Source organism: Elgaria multicarinata, chromosome 2, assembly GCF_023053635.1.
Source record: "Elgaria multicarinata webbii isolate HBS135686 ecotype San Diego chromosome 2, rElgMul1.1.pri, whole genome shotgun sequence".
NCBI lineage: Eukaryota > Metazoa > Chordata > Lepidosauria > Squamata > Anguidae > Elgaria > Elgaria multicarinata.
In genome coordinates this window covers 34542415-34562651 of record NC_086172.1, presented here as the reverse complement: position 1 = coordinate 34562651, position 20237 = coordinate 34542415, and positions in this window count along the sequence as shown.

Below are 20237 nucleotides of genomic sequence, written 5' to 3'. Positions count from 1 at the left end.
TGCCCGTGCACGCACACACCCGTTGCCTTGTGAGGAAGTGACAATCTCTCTTTCTCTCTGTCATGTCATCCAGCTTTAACCCATTAGATGCGTCCCACTTCCTCATGCTTGTGTAAGTGAAGCCTCAAAGGTGTGTCTTTGCTAAATTCCAGCGCCTCCTTCTAGGAAGGAAAAAAACAACAACCCATCTTTCTACCATTTCCTGCCATTGTTCTGCTTCAAGCCAGGAAAAAAAAATGGGTGTCTGTATCTGGGAAAAGGAGGGAACCAGCAATGCTTCATTTCCTTTGCACCTGAATTCCTGCCAGAGGGATGGGGAGGGGCTGCGATAAGCTGTGACATCTTCATTGACACTGGAATTTTACAGAAAGACATCAAACCAATTGAACGGCAGCAATTTTAATACTTGTTCCATTCATGCAACTGTTGCCCAGGACCAGCTTTAGAGGACGTTTTTAAGTTCCTTTTATAGAGATGGCATCAAACAGCCTTCCCAATATGGCCCCCTTCAGAAAAGTTTGACTACAACTCCCAGCATCCTCGCTCAGCTAGCTGGGGATGCTGGGAGTTGAAGTCCAACATATCTGGAGGGCACTGGGTTGTGGAAGGCTGGTATAAGACAATGCGACAACATGGCACATTGGTTTCAGCAGTGAATTCCCACAAGATTTCAGTTTCTTCACAGCAGTCGCTTCCAGTTCTGGCCCCGTCCTGCGGGAAATGTTGCTGTGTTGCAGATTTGTGAGTCCTGTCTCTAATTCATGTTGAAAGGCAATTTATCATGACATATTATACTGTAGAAATAAAAGAGATCACAGAGAGGACAACAGATTCTTGAGGCACTGTATAGACTAACAGATTTATTGTGACAGAAGACCTGGCCTTATAACTGCCTTTTTAATGACGGTTTAACATCAGGATTATCTAGCGTTTCTCACATCAAGTCAGATAGCCTAAGAGAAAGAACAGGACACACTAGAATCAGTAACAAGATAGAAGCTTTAAAATGGTACAAATGTATCAATGTGTTTGCCTGCTTCTTGCAATAAGTTCAATATATTCTTGGAAAGAAAATATAAAATACCATATTAACAATGCAATCCTATATACATTTGTTCAGAAGTACATCCCACTGAGTTCAATCCTGTTTCTACTTACTGGGAGTGAGTCCTGTTGAACTCAGTGGGACTGACGTCTAAGTAGACATGTATAGTTTTGCACTGTCAAAAAAAAAAAAAGCCCAATAAAGAACTTAAAACAACCACTACCACCACAACAGCCACATTGAAATCTGCAACTTCTCCAAAGCCAGCTCGATCAGGAAGGTCTTACTTCTGCCAGATGGTCACAGTTAGTTCAGCACTTAGCGATGGAAACATAAATACTTATGTGTATGTGTGAAACAGCCATCATAGATCCAATGCTTGCGTAGATGTTTAATAATAATAATAATAATAATAATAATAATAATAATAATAATACCACCACCCCTTGGTCAGGACTTTGGGGCAGACATCAAAGGTCCCCCTCAGCAGAATGAGCCAGTGGACTGGCTTACCACATTTCGAAGGAAGATGTTACTACCTAAAGCAAGAGGCTTCTATAAAACCATTATGTCCACCATCTAAAATTATGTAACTGCACTGCTGTACTAAAGCTAGGAATAATCAAGCATTACAATTAGGGCTGAGCTGAATGAGTGGGTTCATTTCATGAACATTTTGGGTCACAGAGAGTGCTTCTGTGATTGGGGTGGGTGGATGAGTTTGCACTGAAAGAGTGTGCTAGTGTTCACACATTCACATGCACAGTGAAACTTGTTCCCCCACTGAGACGATGGGGGGAGGAGTACTCCTTCACCCAGCCCCTCACTCAGAGCGGCTTTGCCCATCCCATGTCCTCCCAATTGGCAGAAGGTGTGGGGCAGGCAAAGACAGATCCCTGACCAAAGCATTGGCTTGGAAGAGCTCCAGCTAGCACTTCAGCCAGGGACTGGATGATTTCAGGGGGAACGGCCTCGACCCCTGACGTCAAGGGCTGGGTCATGCCCCCTGATGGCCCCACTCTTGACATCACCTATCCTGAAGAGAGTTGGGCGGGGGTTATCCAGCCCCTGCCCAACCCAACTTGAGTTCCCCTAGCCCGGGTTTATCCTCTGTGGGCCATTTAAAATTTGCCACAATACCCTGGAGTGCCTGATACAACATCATTCCATGGCATTGTGGGAAATATCAAATGGTGGCTGATAACAGCCAGCCACTAAGTGCAGGTGGGAGTTGGGGCAGGTACAGCATCAGCGCTTGTGAACCCTGCCAGAATACTGGAGCCCTGGCAGGTGTGCATAGGTGCTAGCCTGGCTGCAAAGGTAAGAGGTTAGACAGAACAAGCAGGCATTTAGGCTCAGTTTGCAATAAGATGTGTTAGAGGAAAAGCAAGGTTGTTCTGAAGGCTCTGCAAAACAAAAAACATCCTTTCTCTGTGTCTTCCAGCAGAGAGCACTGTGTTTGCTTGGCTGAAAAGTTTCTGCTCTTGCTTTTCTTCCCTCTCCCCCCACCCCACACAACAAACCAGCTGTTTTTTTGTTAGCCAGCTTGTGAACTTTTGGGAGCAGACATATGAAGTGCCATTGACGATAAAGGAGTCCATGCTGGCGTATTAACAAAACAGATGGAGATTTTAAACTAAACAACAATAACAACAAAATCTTCTTCTTCTTTTGGAACAGTTGTCTCGTATCTCTTGCCAGATTTGTGTACAACTTTACTATCAAGCGCACACAGTGATTTATAAAGTCGGCTCATGATTACTACATATATTATCTGATTAATCGAGTACTTAGAACCATTGAGAATGTTAAATGCACTAGAACTATTGCTGGAACTGGAGAGCAGAAATCCTTGTAAACTATTTACATAATAGGGTGTCTAGAAATTTGATCTGGACAAATTAACTGGTCAGATATTATTAACCCCATACCTGGGCAACAGGATCTCTGACAATCCTTATTTGGTTAAATTTTAGGGCCACTTCAGATGTTACCATCACAATGAGGCTGCTGTCTAAATTAGAAATGATCTGGGGTACCATTGTGAGGACTTGGAAACAGTACCAAATAGCTCCTAAATAGTTTGGGATGATTTAACCATGGTGTGGGTGCATGCGTGACCTCTCCACTGAGGGGTTTTGTTGACACGGTTAAAAAAAATCAGCCCAAGCTAATTGAAAGGTCCTTCATGCCATTGCAGTTAGGGGACCCAGTGGTTTCTTGCTTTCATAGGACCCATGCCACTCTGGACACATCAGAATCTGGCCCAGCTTTCAAGTGAAATGGGGGGAAAGGATTTTGCTAAGAAGATGAAATACGGATGTGGAGTTGGCAAATGGTGCTCAGAATGACTTTTTGTATGAACTGGGGGTGGGGTGGGGGATTTTAAGAACCTGCTTAGATGGATGTCTTGTTCCATTCTGGCTGAACCAAATCTATCCAGTAGTGAGCAATGCTTATTTGAGACAAGAGCAGATGTGCTTCACAGATACTGAGAAAGGCCAAAGACAGTATCTAACTGGAAATCAATCCTGACCTAGGTGGTTTCCCTTCAAAACAACACGAGAGGCATCAGAGGTTGACAACGTCATGAATAGGACCCACAAATTTCCATGCGTGAACAATCACTCTAACTGGTTGTATATGTAAGTGTAAATAATATATTTGTACATGAAACTCGGCACTTTATTGTGTAAAATCAGTCGTATTTCCTAACCCAAGTCATAATAATAATAATAATAAATTCTAGAAGACAGGAAGAAATATCCTGCCCAAAATTCTGAGTTTTTTCAAAGATAATGTTGATGACAATATTGGGAAGATCAATAAGTTAGGGTTCAGTCCAGCCTATCCGAATGAGCACTTGGAACTTATTATTTATTTATTTATTTATTTATTTATTTATATAGCACCATCAGCGTACATGGTGCTGTACAGAGTAAAACAATAAAATAGCAAAACCCTGCCGCATAGGCTTACATTCTAATAAATGTAATGTGTATGTATGTGTATGTGTATATACACATAACTGTATGTGTATATGCCTTTTTGTGGGCCCCACTATGCCATCAAGTCCAGGGGGAAATGGGACATCCTTGTCAGAGGATGGTGGCATGTCCCACAGATCTTGCAACATTTTAATGGACTTTGATCTGAAGAATGGAAGAGGCAGAATTCTCAGGTGCAAAGTGGGTGGCTTGAATCCAGCAACCAGGACCTAGTTGAAGGATTTAGGAAATCCCTTAGCAGCTCTCTTCAAACCCTCTAGCACAAGCTTAGAGACTTTCATACAGCCTGCAAACCAGTTTATCTTGGTGCAGAAATTGTGTTACTGTCATAGGTGTGCACCAGGGGTGTGCCGGGTGTCCCCCAGGCACACCCTAATGTCTCAAACCATAAGCACTGCATTAAGAGGGCCATTGAGTAGGGATCCAGAGGGGTATCCAGACACAGTAGAAGTGGCCCTCTGGCTGCTGTGCTGCCACACTTGCTCCTGGCAGTAGGAATGAAAAGGAATTGCTCTGCTGGGAGCCTCTCTGTCAGGAGCCGCACCCTCTCAGCCACTAGGCCTCTGCTTGAGCAGCTGCAATGACCCTGCCATGGTCAGGCAACCAAATGCAGAATAGGGCATCAGTGTCTACAGTGTTTAATAAATGAATAAAAATATTGTCTTTTATCAATAAACATTCACCTTTTTTAAAAAAATCTCTGGTTGCACACCCTAATGAAATATGCTGCACATGCCTATGATTACTGTACAAACAGTAGAAATGGACTTGAATATGCTACACTCCAGGAAAGAGCAAAAAAGGCATACATTCCACTTGCATTTCAAGAACACCGAAGAAACCTCCCTGGCTGGATCCATCCTCCCGTAATGTAGCTCCCCGCAGATGTTTTAGACTGCAACTCCCTTAAGCCCCAGATGGCACGGCCAATGATGGGAGTTGTAGTCCAAAACCTCTGGAAGGCTGCTCTAAAACAATGTCGCCTGACGCCATTCGGAAAACTGGGCAGTCCCTAAATAGCACGATCAAGCCCTGAAATTGAACTGGTTGAAATTTCCCATGGGAAAATTGGAAGCAAACATTTATCTCTAACAGTAGCACTAGGTTGTCATTGTTTCAGAGTTCTCTCCACACAATGGCCAACATAGGGTGAACAACAAAGGGCAAAGGGATTTTTTTCCATTAGTTGTTTCCCATCTCTTGGCGTCTTTGATTTGCTGGTGACCAAATGTGCTCATGGAAAGGAAAAACAAGTCTCACTGCAAATCAACTGTCTCTGAACACCTCTATATGGCTCATTGTTCCACTGGTTTCATTCAATACCATCCTGCGTGTTATATAAAATGAGATGGTTGACTTCTGAAGCGCAACTTTTTCAACCTCACAGAAACACAGGAAGCTGCCTTGAACTTCCAGATGGCTGGTCTACACTGCCTGGTGGCGATTCTCTGGGTTTCCGGAAGGCGTCTTTCTCAGCCCTCCGTGGAGATGATAAGAACTGGCAATGCAACCATTGGGATGGGCTAACTAGTGATGATAAAGAACATAGAAAAGAATATCTGATAGTGGTGTAGTGGCTAGAGTGTTGGACTGCGAGCTGGGAGATCCAGGTTCTAGTCTCCACTCTGCCATGGAAGCTCACTGGGTGACTTTGGGCCAGTCACAGACGCTCAGCCCAAACTACCTCACAGGGTTGTTGTTGTGAGGATAAAATGGAGAGGAGGCGGATTATATAAGACGCCTAAGGATTCTTTGCAATTACAAAGGTGGGATATAAATGCAATAAATAAATATAATTTTAGCTGTGTAGGCTGAAAATATGTGAAAATAATAAAAGAAGATACAATATTCTTGTGCTGTAATGTCCTACAATACCAGAAGTAACTGTTACCAAGTAAATACTACTTTCTGGGCTCTACCACTTTGCAACAGCCCCTCCCATCAATGTCGTGGGGGAGATTGCCTTTTTAAAATTTATTTATTTATTTATTTATCATACTTATACCCCGCTCCTCAGCCAAAAAGGCTCTCGGAGCGGCTTACATTTAGCAAAAAAGACAGTTTTTTTAAAGTGTGTCCCAGCATAAAAAAACAACACAATACTTTCTATGGCCTAATGTACACCTGGAGGCCTTCTGGGAGTGGGGAGGGATGATCACGGGGTTTTGTGCTTCTGGGATCATCTCTCAGGGGCCACACACCAATGGAAGTAAAGGAGTGACATTCTGGGGCGCATATATGTGGAGACATTTGCGTGAAGATACAGTGGTGTTTTTTTAAAAATGCAACAAACTCAGAGCTGGAAGGTACCATCTCAAAGATGGTGAAATACTCTTCCCCTCACCACCGATGCCAACGGACTCCCCCTGCACAATTACTTGCCTGTTTCCTGAGCCCCACTACTCGCGGGGAAGAGGGAGGACCCCAGGAGGGAGAGCCATACAGCACATGGACCTCGGGGTTGTCCTGAGACCAGAAAAAAAATGGGACAAAAGCAGTCCCAGATATCCCAGGAGAACTGAGTGGTCATCCCCATTTCACCCTGGGATCAGCTGTGTGTCATTTGGACCCGCAGGGACGACCTCGAGTCCATCCCGGGATAAATTGCAGGTGTAGAGAGAAAATTTTAGTGATGTTCCTTATGTGCCGGTTTACTTTGTGCAGGGAATTTGTGAACTGCCCAGAGAGCTTTGGCTATTGGGTGGTATAAAAAGGTAATAAATAAATAAATAAATTTTTGTTCACATTGGAATAATTCAAAAGAAAGACATCCCCTCATATGCAGTCTGAAGTGGTACATTTCAGAATTCCACCCTCTGCTCTTTCAGTTGAATGGCATAATCCCTTGGGTCCCCACCCCACCCGAGAGTTAATTTACATTTTTTTAAGCATTCATTGTTTATTTTCAGCTGCGGAAACCCCATAACCAACAATTACGCAAGAAAAGAATGTTTTCATTGTTTTTGGAGAGTTTCCCTCTAGTTGCAATGGACACCCAGATATTTTCTTTCTACCTTCCAGAGATCTTTGACTGCAAGATCATAAAAATGGTGACAGCAAACATGCCAAAACAAAGATCCTGAAATAAATAGCTCTAGGTTGCTCTTTGGCCTAAAAATCATAGAATCATAGAATTGTAGAGTCGGAAGGGGCCTATAAGGCCATTGAGTCCAATCCCCTGTTCAGTGCAGGAATCCACCCTAAAACATACCTGACAGATGGTTGTCTAGCTGCCTCTTGAATGTCTTTAGTGTGGAAGAGCCCATGACCTTCCTAGGTAATTGGTTCCATTGTCGTACTACTCTAACAGTCAGGAAGTTTTTCCTGATGTCCAGCCAGAATCTGGCTTCCTGTAACTTGAGCCCATTATTCCATGTCTTGCAATCTGAGATGATCAAAAAAAGATCCTGGCCCTCCTCTGTGTGACAATCTTACAAGTATTTGAAGAGTGCTATCATGTCTCCCCTCAATCTTCTCTTCTCCAGTAATCAGTGGATTGCTGCAGTAAGGAGCCAATTGTGCTGCAGCAGAAATGTTGGCTATCTGTTGAACACCAGGGAACATGGGGGCAATATCTAACTTACATCCTACTTAAAGTAGACCTAATGAAATAAATGGAATTTAAAGCATGACTAAGAGCTTCTCTAAATGCGTGGTTTATTGCAAGCTTGTGATTGGCCATTCACGGAAGTTTGTGGGTCAATTACATGATGTCGTCAACATCCAGGACATCTCCTGCACTATCCCTGGGGAATCTTGCATATATATATATATATATATATATATATATATATATATATATGGAGATGATGTGGTATTATCTGGGATCTCTCTGCAACTAGATGACACTTTTTCATTAAACAAAATTGAGTCTTTCTGAGAAGGGAAGTTTTCAATTCAAAATCATGTGGCCATGTGTAAAGGAGCATGTCATGATAGTGGGAAGATTACAAGGGTGAAAACCCCAGTAAGGCTGTGAGATTGTTCCTGTGTGTAGAGAAGCTCTAACTTATGTCCTATTCGTTTCAATGGAACTTATGTTGGATTTTGCCCATGGTCTTTCTTTAAGTCCTTTAACCAAGACCACTATTTGCAGGTGGCAGCCTTGGCCAACTCTTGGGGACCTTGCAACACCCCAGCAGGACCCACTGGCACTGACACCTGATCTGCACATGCGCACCCCATGGCAAATGGCTGGGTCTGTGAACCACATTACATAGCATCTGAATGGGGCAGGGTGGGACATTTCAAATGTGGCTCGTAGACCCGACCACCCAGTGCCAGTGGATCTCGCTGCAGTTGCCCAAGGCTGCCTGCTGCAGACCTTGGCCCTGGTTAAAGGACTTAAAGAAAGCCATGAGCACTATGCAACTGTATCATTCTGTTAGTGCAAATGACATTGCAATAGCAGAAACTAGGTTCCACGCTATGCACAAGAGGAGAATCCGACTAAAGTTACATTTGTGCAAGCACAGTCACACAAGTGGTTGTGCGTTATGCTTCCAGAAGCTCTTATGCAACCTGGCTTAAATATTAACGCCATAATTGCCATAAAAGCAATAATGTTCAGTGACTTCAAGACTTCATACATATGTATACTTTAAGGTGACAGTGGATAGAGGCAAACAGCCAAACCGAATCAGCCACAACTCTGTGTAAAAATGTGTAACTGACCTTTTCATAATTGGTTGGAAGACGTCTGGTCTTACTGTTACGTTAGCAGCAAGTAGCATGGCTTTAATAGCGCACCAATTCGTAAAAAGAGATTGTATTTATTTAGGAAGGAGACGTGCTGCTTTAAACCAGACCAAATTTCTTAAACCAAACTTACTTCCATGCACACAATGGCATCAAGTCTGCATGCAAAATTCAATTTTCTAGAGTTACCTTCCTTGTTTATGTTGGCTTTCCCCACCCCACCCCCTTTTCTTTTTACTGCCCTGGAGTTTTGTGTCTTGAAAAAATGTCATCGTATTCTTTTCTCGGTGTGCAAAGAACAGGAGCAGGGCCAATCCACCCCTAATCGTGGCAACTTAACGTGTATATTTTGCTATGTACACTGGCCTAGTGGTGACCAGAATCAAGAGAGGAAATTCTTCACCTGAAACCTTCTTCAGAACAAACATTAAATGTAAAAGATGATGTTACATGCACAACTTTAGGTTAATCAACTAAAATTGGGTGCTTTTGAATGCAAAAGAAGGGAGGCATTTAGTTTAAAGAGGAACTATGTTCATGGCACAACCAATACTCCCACCTTAATTGGTGGAAGAGTGGTGCAAGATAGCCATTTCAACAAGGTGCACAGCTAACTATATAAAGTCTGGTATATGGAAGTGAAGATGATAAGCTCACTAATTCAAATGGAAGGTTTCTCAATAAAAAGAACATAAGAAGAGACCTGCTAGATCAGACCAAGGGTCCATCTAGTCCAGCATTCTGTTCACACAGTGGCCAACCAGCCGTTGGCCAGAGACCCACAAGCAGGACGAGTGCAATAGCACCTCTCATGTTCCCAAGCAATAGGGTGACCATATGAAAAAGAGGACAGGGTTTCTGTGTCTTTAAAAGTTGAATTGAAAAGGAGATTTCAGCAAATGTCATTTGTATGCATGCAGCACCTGGTGACATTCACTCTCCATCACACCAGTTAAAGCTGCAGGAGCCCTGCCCTCTTTTGTATCTGATCATGCTAGGCAGGGCTCCTGCAGCTGTAAGTGTTGTGATGAAGAGGGAATTTCACCAGACGCTGCATGCATACAAATGACACCTGCTGAAATTCCCTTTTCTATACAGCTGTTAAAGATACAGGAACCCTGTCCTCTTTTTCATATGGTGACCCTACCCAGCAACTGAGGGTAGGGTGTGCTTCCTGGGGTAGGTAGAGACAGCTGTTTTACTATTGGCCAAATTAGACGTGAAATTAAATGCGCCTTTGCATCTAACATGCAGGCTTTGAAAAATGTGGGTAGCAGCAGCTGAGGGAGAGTTGATCATTATTAGGAACAAACTTAACAACTGTGGAGAGAGGATTTAACCCTTTCCTCCCCTGGTACAGTCCTGAGAAACATCCCTCCTCTGAAACTGGAAATCTGTCATTGGTGCCAACAAGATAACTTTGGTAGCAGTTTAAAAACATAAGAGGAACTGGGATTAATCAGACCAAAGGGCTATGTAGTCCAGTGCTCTGTTCCCACAGTGGCCAATCAGATGTTGATTAGAAACCCACAAACACTACAGGAGTGCAACAGTAACCTCCAGGTCATGTTCCTCAGCAACTGGTATTGAGATGCTGCCTATATCTGATCCTAGAGATAGCGTATGGCTATCCTATCTAGTAGCCACTGATAGCCCTTTCCTTCATGCATTTGTTCCATCCCCTTTTAAAAGCCATCCAAGTCATTTGGAGGAATTCGAGATGGACTAAAATGAGTTCAGATTTCTAAGAATCCGACTTGTACAAGTTTCTGCTGAGACATATGCCATGCTGAAAAATATATGCTTCCCTAGCCCCGCACTTCTGAATTTGCTGTAGTAGCAGCAAAACTACAGCAACAAAAGGTGTCTAGAGATGGTTTTGGAATGAATGACGGTGAATAAATTGAAGCTTAATCCAAACAAGATGGAGGTCCTGTGGATTTGGAAATCCATCATTTTGGATCGAGGAGTGTGACTGGTCTTGTAAGGAGCTATAAAACCCTCAGAAGAAACAGGTTACTGCTATACCCAAGCTGCCCAAGTATTGAGATCTGCCTCAGAGCCTTCTAGACCTGCCTTTAAGTTAATTTGATTGTTGAGTGCAAGAAACGTAGCCTCTTCAGTGGTGGCCCCTGGAATATGGAACTCCCTCATCCCATAATTGAGGTGCAAATGGCTGTAACTTTGCAAATGTTTAAACAAGTCATTTAAAACAACAGCAACAACAACAATAGCCATAGAAGGGGGAAAAGAAACTGTGACACTGCTACTTTTGAACACCCACCACTACCCAAAAAACCTGCTGAAGATATTTTTCCTCCCTCTGGAGAAATTTTGAGAAATGGTCCATCCCCCCTATCCTATATTTCTGCCCAGAAATAGGATAGAGAATTTTTAAGAGGCCATTTTCACACAATTTTTGTAACATCCATGCTAATTTCTTAAAGTTTGGCTAGGACAGGCCACTTACCCTACCATCCATATATAGTGACCTATCAGGTCCTCATTGGACCTTCTGTTTTTTCTGCCTGTTTGGGACTATGAGCTTTTCCACAGGAGGCCATTAACTGGCCCACCTACTACTGTTTTTGTGGCAGAATTGAGATCCAAGCTCTGCAGAAAGAACTTTTCCTTTCCTACTTTTCCACTACATGACCTCTAGGTGGTGCTTTGCTATAGTAAAACATTTCAATTTCAAAAATAGGAAAGTACGTTTTCTTTCACTTTCAGAAATAATACCCCATTTCCCCTGCTCTAACCCTCCCCCCCATGGAAGTGCTCTTACAAAATGGAAGCGAAACGGGAGGATCACAATGTCATCTAAAGAACCCATACACAACCATGAGTAAGAAATCGAGTGCACAATAAATGCCTCAAGAAGAAAAGCTATAACTCATATCCTGGTAGGCTACAACACATAACTAGTGGTTGGTCGCAGGTTGGAAAGCGCTGATCTAGATTAGTCTAACTATTAATAGGAACTGGGCTATGTCTAAATTAACTTTCTGAACGAGATTGTGCTGCTGGAGAATTTGCCTTGAAGAGGGAAATAGCATCTGGCCTAAAAAAATTAAATCATGACCTCTGAGGCTAATACACATCTGCTTGGAATCTCATGGGGCAAAGATGGTCTTTGGATCACTAACCAGGTGTCCCTGCAAACAATGTCCACTGAAATAGAAGGGCTAAAGGGTCATTGCATGGATTTGGCTTGTGTATTGTTCTTACGTTTGATCTACTTAACAGTCAAAATAATTCCTCTAGGCTGTTTACAAAGCACAGCTTCTCTATAAGAATGTATTATTGAAGCCAGCATTAAGGAACACACTAAATAAGAGGGTGGTTTGTAAAGCAGCACAAAGCCTTCTTGGGCATCTAAGGACAACTACCTCCAATTCTTTTCAAGTAGCTTACTATATATCTTGCTAGTATAGTTTCTCTTATTTCCCCCGCCCCTGCCATTTTAAAGTCTATTTCTTACCCTTTTAAAAAAATTGACCTGTTTAGTACATATTTGTAAATTGGCATATTTTAAGTCGTTTACATTTGCATTTAAGAATTGCTTATAATGGTTGAAAATATTGAAGTAAGTCGTTTCAGGGCACAATCCTATGCATGTTTAGAGGGAAAAAGAAGTCCTACCACTTCTAGAACACCCCACCCAGTATGGCTAGCTGGAAGGATGCTAGGAGTAGGAGGGTTTTTTTCTGCACCCTTAGTCATTTTAGGCATACGTGGATTGGGAAACAGGTTTAAGTTCTTATTGCATTTCACCTGAAATAAAATGATAGTTCTAGATTATATCATCATCATCATCATCATCATGACTGTTAGAGCAGTACGACAATGGAAACAGGTACCTAGGGAGGTCATGGGCTCTCCCACACTAGAGGCATTCAAGAGGCAGCTGGACAACCATTTGTCAGGGATGCTTTAAGGTGGATTCCTGCATTGAGCAGGGGGTTGGACTCGATGGCCTTCCAACTCTACTATTCTATGATTCATCATCATCGACTATCATTTCATTATTTATTATTATTAACATTTCTATACCCCCCTATAGCTGAAGCTCTCTGGGCAGTTTACAAAGGATTAATATTTTAAATTTCCCCCATCTACTTATCCCGTATTCCAAATAGTGAATACCCCTGTAACCCTATACCCACTTACTGGGGTGTAATCTCCACCAACCTAAAAGGAACTTATATTTGAATACACCTATATAGGATTGCATTATTATAGTTGTGGCAACCCCCACCTTATACTGCACCATTATTCCTTTCCTGAATAAAAGGACCCAGTGCAGGTGCCGGTGTCAAGTGGTTTGGAAGGCTGCAACCATCCCTGTGACATGCCTGTCTCTTCTTAAGCCCCACAGCTATACAGGTCAGCACCCTTACCCCAAATACTCCCCTCCGCTGCCACCATAGACCTGTACCCTTCCCAGGTACTCCAAGGACCACACCAGTTGTAATTAAATGTAATTTATTAACAAGTAGTTAGTGCAGGTACAAAAGCTTAATGGTTTCCTCAGGTCTCAAGCATAATGGTTATAAAGCACAATGTGTAATGGGTTCAGTCAGTTCTTTCTCTTATACGTTTCACAATATAACTCCAAGTTCTTCTGCTTACTCCCCACTCTAGTCCACAACAAAGCATGCAGACCCTTCCTATCTCTTGTCTCTCAGTCTCTACCAAACTCTTCCCCAAACTCCAATCCAAAACTCATAACTCTCATCTCTAATCCTCATATCACCATATACTCATCAACCTTCTGTCCTGTCAGCAGAAGCATATATATACTCACACGGTCCTCCAACTCCTCCCACTCTCTCACAGCCAATCCAGATGCTCCACACAAACATTCAATCAGCATTCAACTTCCATTCGGCACTCACGCGTCCTCTATGGCTTTATACTTACCAATCTGCTACAAATACATAGTGAGTACCTTCTTGAAACTTTTCAATCATTTTTATTAATGAACCTTTATATCACAGTCTAATGCAGTAGAACATCACAATAGTTAACCAAACGTATGTATCATATGATCCTGAATGTGCACACCATCCTTTGTGCTGAAGTTTCAGTGTTCATGGGATATAATGAATCACATTGTGTAAGTTGCATGTCATCCCCTTTCCTCTTTGAAAATAAGTGCTATGATGCAGAATTATACTGTGAAAGCATATACTACGTTTTATTCGGATCATCTCAACGTTCAAGAGTGTTATCATGATACAACAAGGAAAATGGAATGCCAAATGGGGTTCATTGACCATCTGATGATGGGGATTAGGAATATCAAGGTTTACATACAAACCATCCAGACACATCAGTCCAGAGAAAGACAGGATGCAATGTTAATTGGATTATTGCTCTCACCCACTCATGAAATTCTTATTTGTCATTTATGGGCTTTGCAATGAATTCCATCTTGCACTTCCTTCTTGGGAAATGAGTGCTAACATCTCTGGTAGCAAAGCTGCAAAGAGCACATCAAACTGAAACAAATATAACAAATGTTCAAAATTCACCAACGTTTCCAGTTTCGCCACTCAGATTTTGAATGGGAAATTGCAACTTAATGTTAGCCTTTTGAACATGGCAGCTTTTTCCAAATTTCAAATCCAAATGCTTTAAACTTGTTGTCATCTCTTGATTGTTTGAGAGGTATCAGAGATGAGATTTCATTATCCTATCAGCTGTTTAACACTGTTGGATACTAATACCATTGCACGTCAACTATCACATACCATTAAACACTAGTACTTTTGTTAAAAACAACAACAAGCAGAATCTTGTAGCACTTTAAAGTCTAACAGATTTGTTATGGCATAAGCTTTCATAGTACCATGTAATACTCATGCACATATTATAGTGCCATGAAATCTCTTTTTGCATGCCATCTACTAAATATTGTCAGATGCTAGGGACAGTATCCAATGCTGCGACATACCAGCGGGATTCATTACTAGTGGATCCTTCAGCAACTGGAAATGAGCATAACAGGGCAGGGCAGCAGAGTGTGCAGAAGTGAGCTGTCTGAGCATTTCTGCTCATTTCTGGGGTTGCTTTTGGAAGCACTAGTACCTACTGTGCTTGCAGTGGGCCCCACAAGTGAAAAACAAATGGCAGGTGCAGAGTGGCAGTATGGGATACCAGGGATATTTATTTATTTATATATTTATTAAACTTATATACCACTCCCATAGCCAGGGCTCTCTGGGCAGTTTACAGAAATTCTAAAATTGAGGTAAAAACAAGTATACAAAATTTAAAACTCTAAAACACAGAACATACACACATAAAGCATTAAAACCCGATTAAAAACTAAACATGTGGGTAATTAGGATGTGCCGCCATATGCCTGGGCAAAGAGGAAAGTCTTAACCTGGCGTCGAAAGGATAGCAGCGTTGGCGCCAGGCGAGCCTCATCAGGGAGATCATTCCATAGTCTGGGGGCCACCACTGAAAAGGCCCTATCCCTTGTTGCCACACTCCAAGCCTCTCTCGGAGTAGGCACCCGGAGGAGGACCTTAGATGTTGAATGTAGTGACCGGGTATATTCACGTCGGGAGAGGCGTTCCGTCAGGTATTGTGATCCCAAGCCGTGTTTTGCCTCACTCCCAAAGCCTGAATCCAAGTCACAGTGGTCGGTTCAGCCTGCCTGAGCCCAAATCAGGTTCAGGACTGGATTGGGCCACCTCAGCCTGAAGCAGCCAAACTACTCTGGGCCAGTTTGGGCCAATTGTCAGCCCCTGCCCCTCCCCACTCACGGGACTTACTTGAGGCCTCTGTGCGTACCAGTGGGTCACCTGCCACTTCTTTGACCTGCCATAGATCTACTCTTGTAAACTAGTTTACAGTACTAGATCTACGGCAGACCAGAGAGGAGGTTGGGCAGCTCACTGGCACACACAGAGACCCCAGGTAAATCCAGCTTGCCCACTTCCTTACCCTTTCAGCTGCTGCTCCCCACCTGCCTGTGGGACGTATCTGAGGCCTGCTGTAGTTCCAGCTGCCATAAATAACCATTTCCAGCTGCCATAGTTTACAGCACCAGAACTATGGCAGGCCAGAGAGGAGGCTGGGCTGTTCACCAAGGCATGCATAGGCCTCAGGGGTGGGGGCAGCAGCTGGGAGAGAGTCAGGGGGCAGTGCCTGGGAGAGGGGGGAGTCCAATGGACTTCCACTTGGCCTTGTGTCTGAATTTCCTGGGCGCCTTTAAGTTGGTCCAGGCCCAAGGCTCCCCCAGTCAAATTGGGGCCTATTTGGAAGATCCGAATTGGCCTCTGAGTTGAACTGGGGGCTGTGCACAGCCTTATTGGATATTGTCTTTAGCATGCTAGCTATTAAGTACTAAATACCGTTGTATATCCAATCCTCCAAAACACTAAGTAGCATCCCATTTACCCAAATACCAAATTCTGTCAGATACTGAAATTAACAAAAACCATAGAACATTACAATGTAATTACATACAAATTACATACAATGTCATTACATGCAAATATCAAATGCCCAGTAAATATTCAGGACTCAGAGATTATTTAGAGAATATTCAATAAATTCCAGAGAAGTGAGTTTTTAGGGGAATCTTCTGGTGAAAATTTGCTTCAGCTCTAATTTTGGGGAATTCTTAAACACAGGTGAGATTAAAAAGAAATAAACAGCAAAGATTTAAGCACTCAAAAGTAGGTTAGAATTATTGTATTGAACACAATGTTTCCAATTTAAAAGGAGCTGAGGGTAATTATTAAAATGACGCAAGGCGGAATCAACATCTACTTAAAACTGGGTCATTCAAATGAAAAGTAATACTGCTATTACTGTTGAGCAGTTGAGGGAATTCAAACCTACCATGTCCTGACAATGCATTGCAGATACCGGAGTAAGGTCTTCTTCTTCTTCTTCTTCTTCTTCTTCTTCTTCTTCTTCTTCTTCTTCTTCTTCTTCTTCTTCTTCTTCTTCTTCTTCTTCTTCTTCTTCTTCTTCTTTTACAATGAATAACACCATTCCACTAGCAAGGTAACTCCACTTCAAAGCTCTTTCTGGACGTATCTGTTAGTTTCACTAGCTTCCATGTTCATATTCGTTTAATCTCAAGTTCTTTCCATCCTGTTTATGAAGAAATTTGTGAATGTTGCTAAGTTCTTACAAAAACCCAAACCAAACCAAACTGTAACCCATCCATAATGACATCATTGTTGCTCGTAAACAAAATCACAGCCAATCAGATTCAATGATAGCATGGGCAAATGAGGTTGAGGAAAGAAAATGGTGCAAAGAGAAAGTAGCAATGAAACAATGCAAGGTTTGGTGAGATGATTTGTTTTTAAAAGCAAATATCAATACTGGAGAACATTTAACACAACCCTAATTTTATTCAATAAACAGAAATGTATTGTAGTCAATTATTTCTTCAGTTGCTCCAAAAGTATATGTTGTAATAAATAAATAAATAAAAACACCAATCCAATAAAAAAAATAAAATTCAAAAGCAAAATAGGTAGGTTGCTCCTTTAAAGCCGCTATGGACCTGAAAATTGAACATTGCTAAAACATTCTGGAAAATATTTCAAAGTGGATTATTTGTTACTTTTCATTTAATTCTCTTTCAGAACGATAAGATCATTGTAAATGAGGGCAGAAAATGCTTTACAACTGATGGGAAATGAGAAGCAGACACACAGGACTAAATCCAAAACTTTCAGAAGAAACGCAGTAAAACTTTCAGAAGAAATGCAATAGTTCCAAATATCTTTGGATCTGGCCTTATACTATTAACATGAAGATGAAGAACTGAATGGAGAAAGGAGTATGCCATGGAAAGATCTGTACGGTTGCATTTCAAGTGGAACAAATTTGGATTTCCTCCACAAAGTTCTGGCACTAATTTAATGTTAAGTCTTCTCATTTTGGGAAAGGCACTAAATGGTTTATAGGAATATGACTTTTATTAGACGGGAAAGGTTGTAATTAATGTATTGCGGTGTCACTTATGAAAGAATATACTTAAATGATTCCGTATACTTATAGGCTTAACTGGCTTTCCATCATCACATGAAAGGGATAACCATGACATTTGTGGAAAAGTACTAGGAAATGGAATCAAAGTATTTTACCCAAGATTGAGGTTTTAATAATTTAGTCTAGAATCTCATGCACTCTTAATTTGGGAGTAAGATCTATTAACCGAATAGGACTTCCCCCTGGGTAGACTCACATAGAATTGCACTGTTCAAGAGTTTAATTCATTGGGCTCATTACTATCACACAATTTCTGTTTATGACCCAAATCCCATGATGAATATGGTAATATAGGCTAGATCTATGTGCATATCTATTTCCAAATCAGACATGGATATGCCGAGTTATTGTGAATTGAAAGAATTTCCATCATGTGAACAATCTGTAAAACTCTAGTGTATAAAAATTATTATGTGGGATACAGCTGCCAGGCAGAGATGTTAACACTGTAACCACAATTCTGGCCAAGAAGACTTCTTTGAATAGTGTTAAATAGTACCCCAGAGCTGGCGGGGGCAGGGACTGAAAACTGAAATCCTTATAGAATATAGGGTTTCAAAACAACACTTCCCCCACCAATTTCAGTTTGAGTGCTGGGAAAATGGAGTTGCGGGAAGGTGTAGTGCGGAATTAAGAAACGACACAAGTATTTGGGTTTTAAACAGGGCCAACATTTATTTGATGGATTTGCAGAGGGGAGACCTAGTGACACCGAATATAAACCAAAACAACCTATTTAATACTCCTAGACCTGTCTTGCAGTATGAAGGAGGCGAAAAAACTCATAACCAATTCAGATTACACTGCTTAGAGGGAGGGAGGGAGCCGCTTTCCAAAGAGGAAGAAGGGAACGGCACGAGCCCTTAAATAGGGCTATGGCCCCTTCCCCCCTCCAGTAGCGCAAATGGGTGGCCAACCACGACTCGTCACGTCGCCTCAGTCCGCACCCACCCGCAATGGCCTCCCCATGCCCAGGCTGTGCTGGGTGTGACAGAATGGAATTTGCTCCAATACATAAGCATGGATTTGAGGAAAGAATTCTGAATGCCATGAAAAAACTAAGAAAGAGCAGTGAATTTTTGTACACACACAAAAAAAAATACTTTCTGTTTCAACTCAGTGGAGACGGAAACCCTCCTCTTTGTGTAAGTTCTTGGTCCCTCCTCTTCTTGAGGTTCTTACAACATGGAGACAGTCTGAATGAACTTGGGATGCTCAGTCTGGAGAAAAGAAGACTGAGGGAAGATGCGTTAGCAGTGTTCAGGTACATAAAAGGATGCCACAGGGAGGATGGTCAAGATGTGTTTTCCACTGTCACAGAAATTAGGACCTGAAATAATGGGTATACATTACAGCTGCCTAAATTCTGATTAAATATAAGAAAAAACTTCCTGACATTAATATTTGGAACAGTCTACCTACAGAGGTTGTGGGTTCTCCATCTCTGGAGGTTTTTAAGAAGAGGCTGGACAGCCGCCTCTCATGGATGGTTTAACTGGTTTTCCTTCACTTTGCAGCAGGTTGGACTAGATGATCCTTGTGGTCCCTTCCAACTCCACAATTCTATGATTCATTTGAATCCATTGTAGATTTCTCTGACATCCTTAATTTGAGTTAGTTCGAAATGTTCAGCCTAGTTTTATTTGCCCATCATAGTTGGATTTTGCTTTCTCCCAGAGCATACAATTTGACTTGTAAGCAAGTCCATGAGCCTTTTTTGGCAACACGAATTTATCAGGAGCTCTATATGCATCTCTTTCAGTGGTCTTCAGCTGGTGGGTTGTGACCCAAAAGTGGGTCACGAGATCAGTCTAGATGCGCCACAGCAAAGCTGTTGCCACCATGTTGGGCAATTGTGAAAATGGGTCCCATGTTGTGGGTTGGGAGTCTGAGGTGGGTCTCAGGTCTGGATCAGTTGAAGACCACTGTTCTAGACGATGCACTAATCCTTTGCCTCTGGCACATTGTAGCGTGGATTGCATAGGGCTGCGTTTGTGTGGGTGTGTTGGCACTCACCCTTTGGGGACTTGGCCCTTTCATGCCAGCTCTCTCATTTGAGGAATGAGTGGGAATGAATACTTTCAGGATGTTCAATAAAGATGGAGAAAGCAAAGTTACTCACTGAGTGGGTTTAAGTGATGTTTGGAATAATTTAGTGAAACCTTCTTGTCCTGTTAAATGAACTCGTTAGCCATTTATCCGTCAACTACACTCACTAAAAATAATCACTGTAAAATAAAGTAAAACTGCATAAAGAAAATGAACAGTCTCCAGAAAAGCAGTCTAAAGTTAATCAATCATGTCACATGGAAATGTAAACTATTTTATTACACAAATTAACTGCTCTAAATGAAATGAAAAATGTCGAGTTGTTGAAAGATGTGAAGGGGATACCTCTAATTGAAATGTGATTTACAGCACTAATTAGTGGCTATTAGTGCTACAGCATTTAT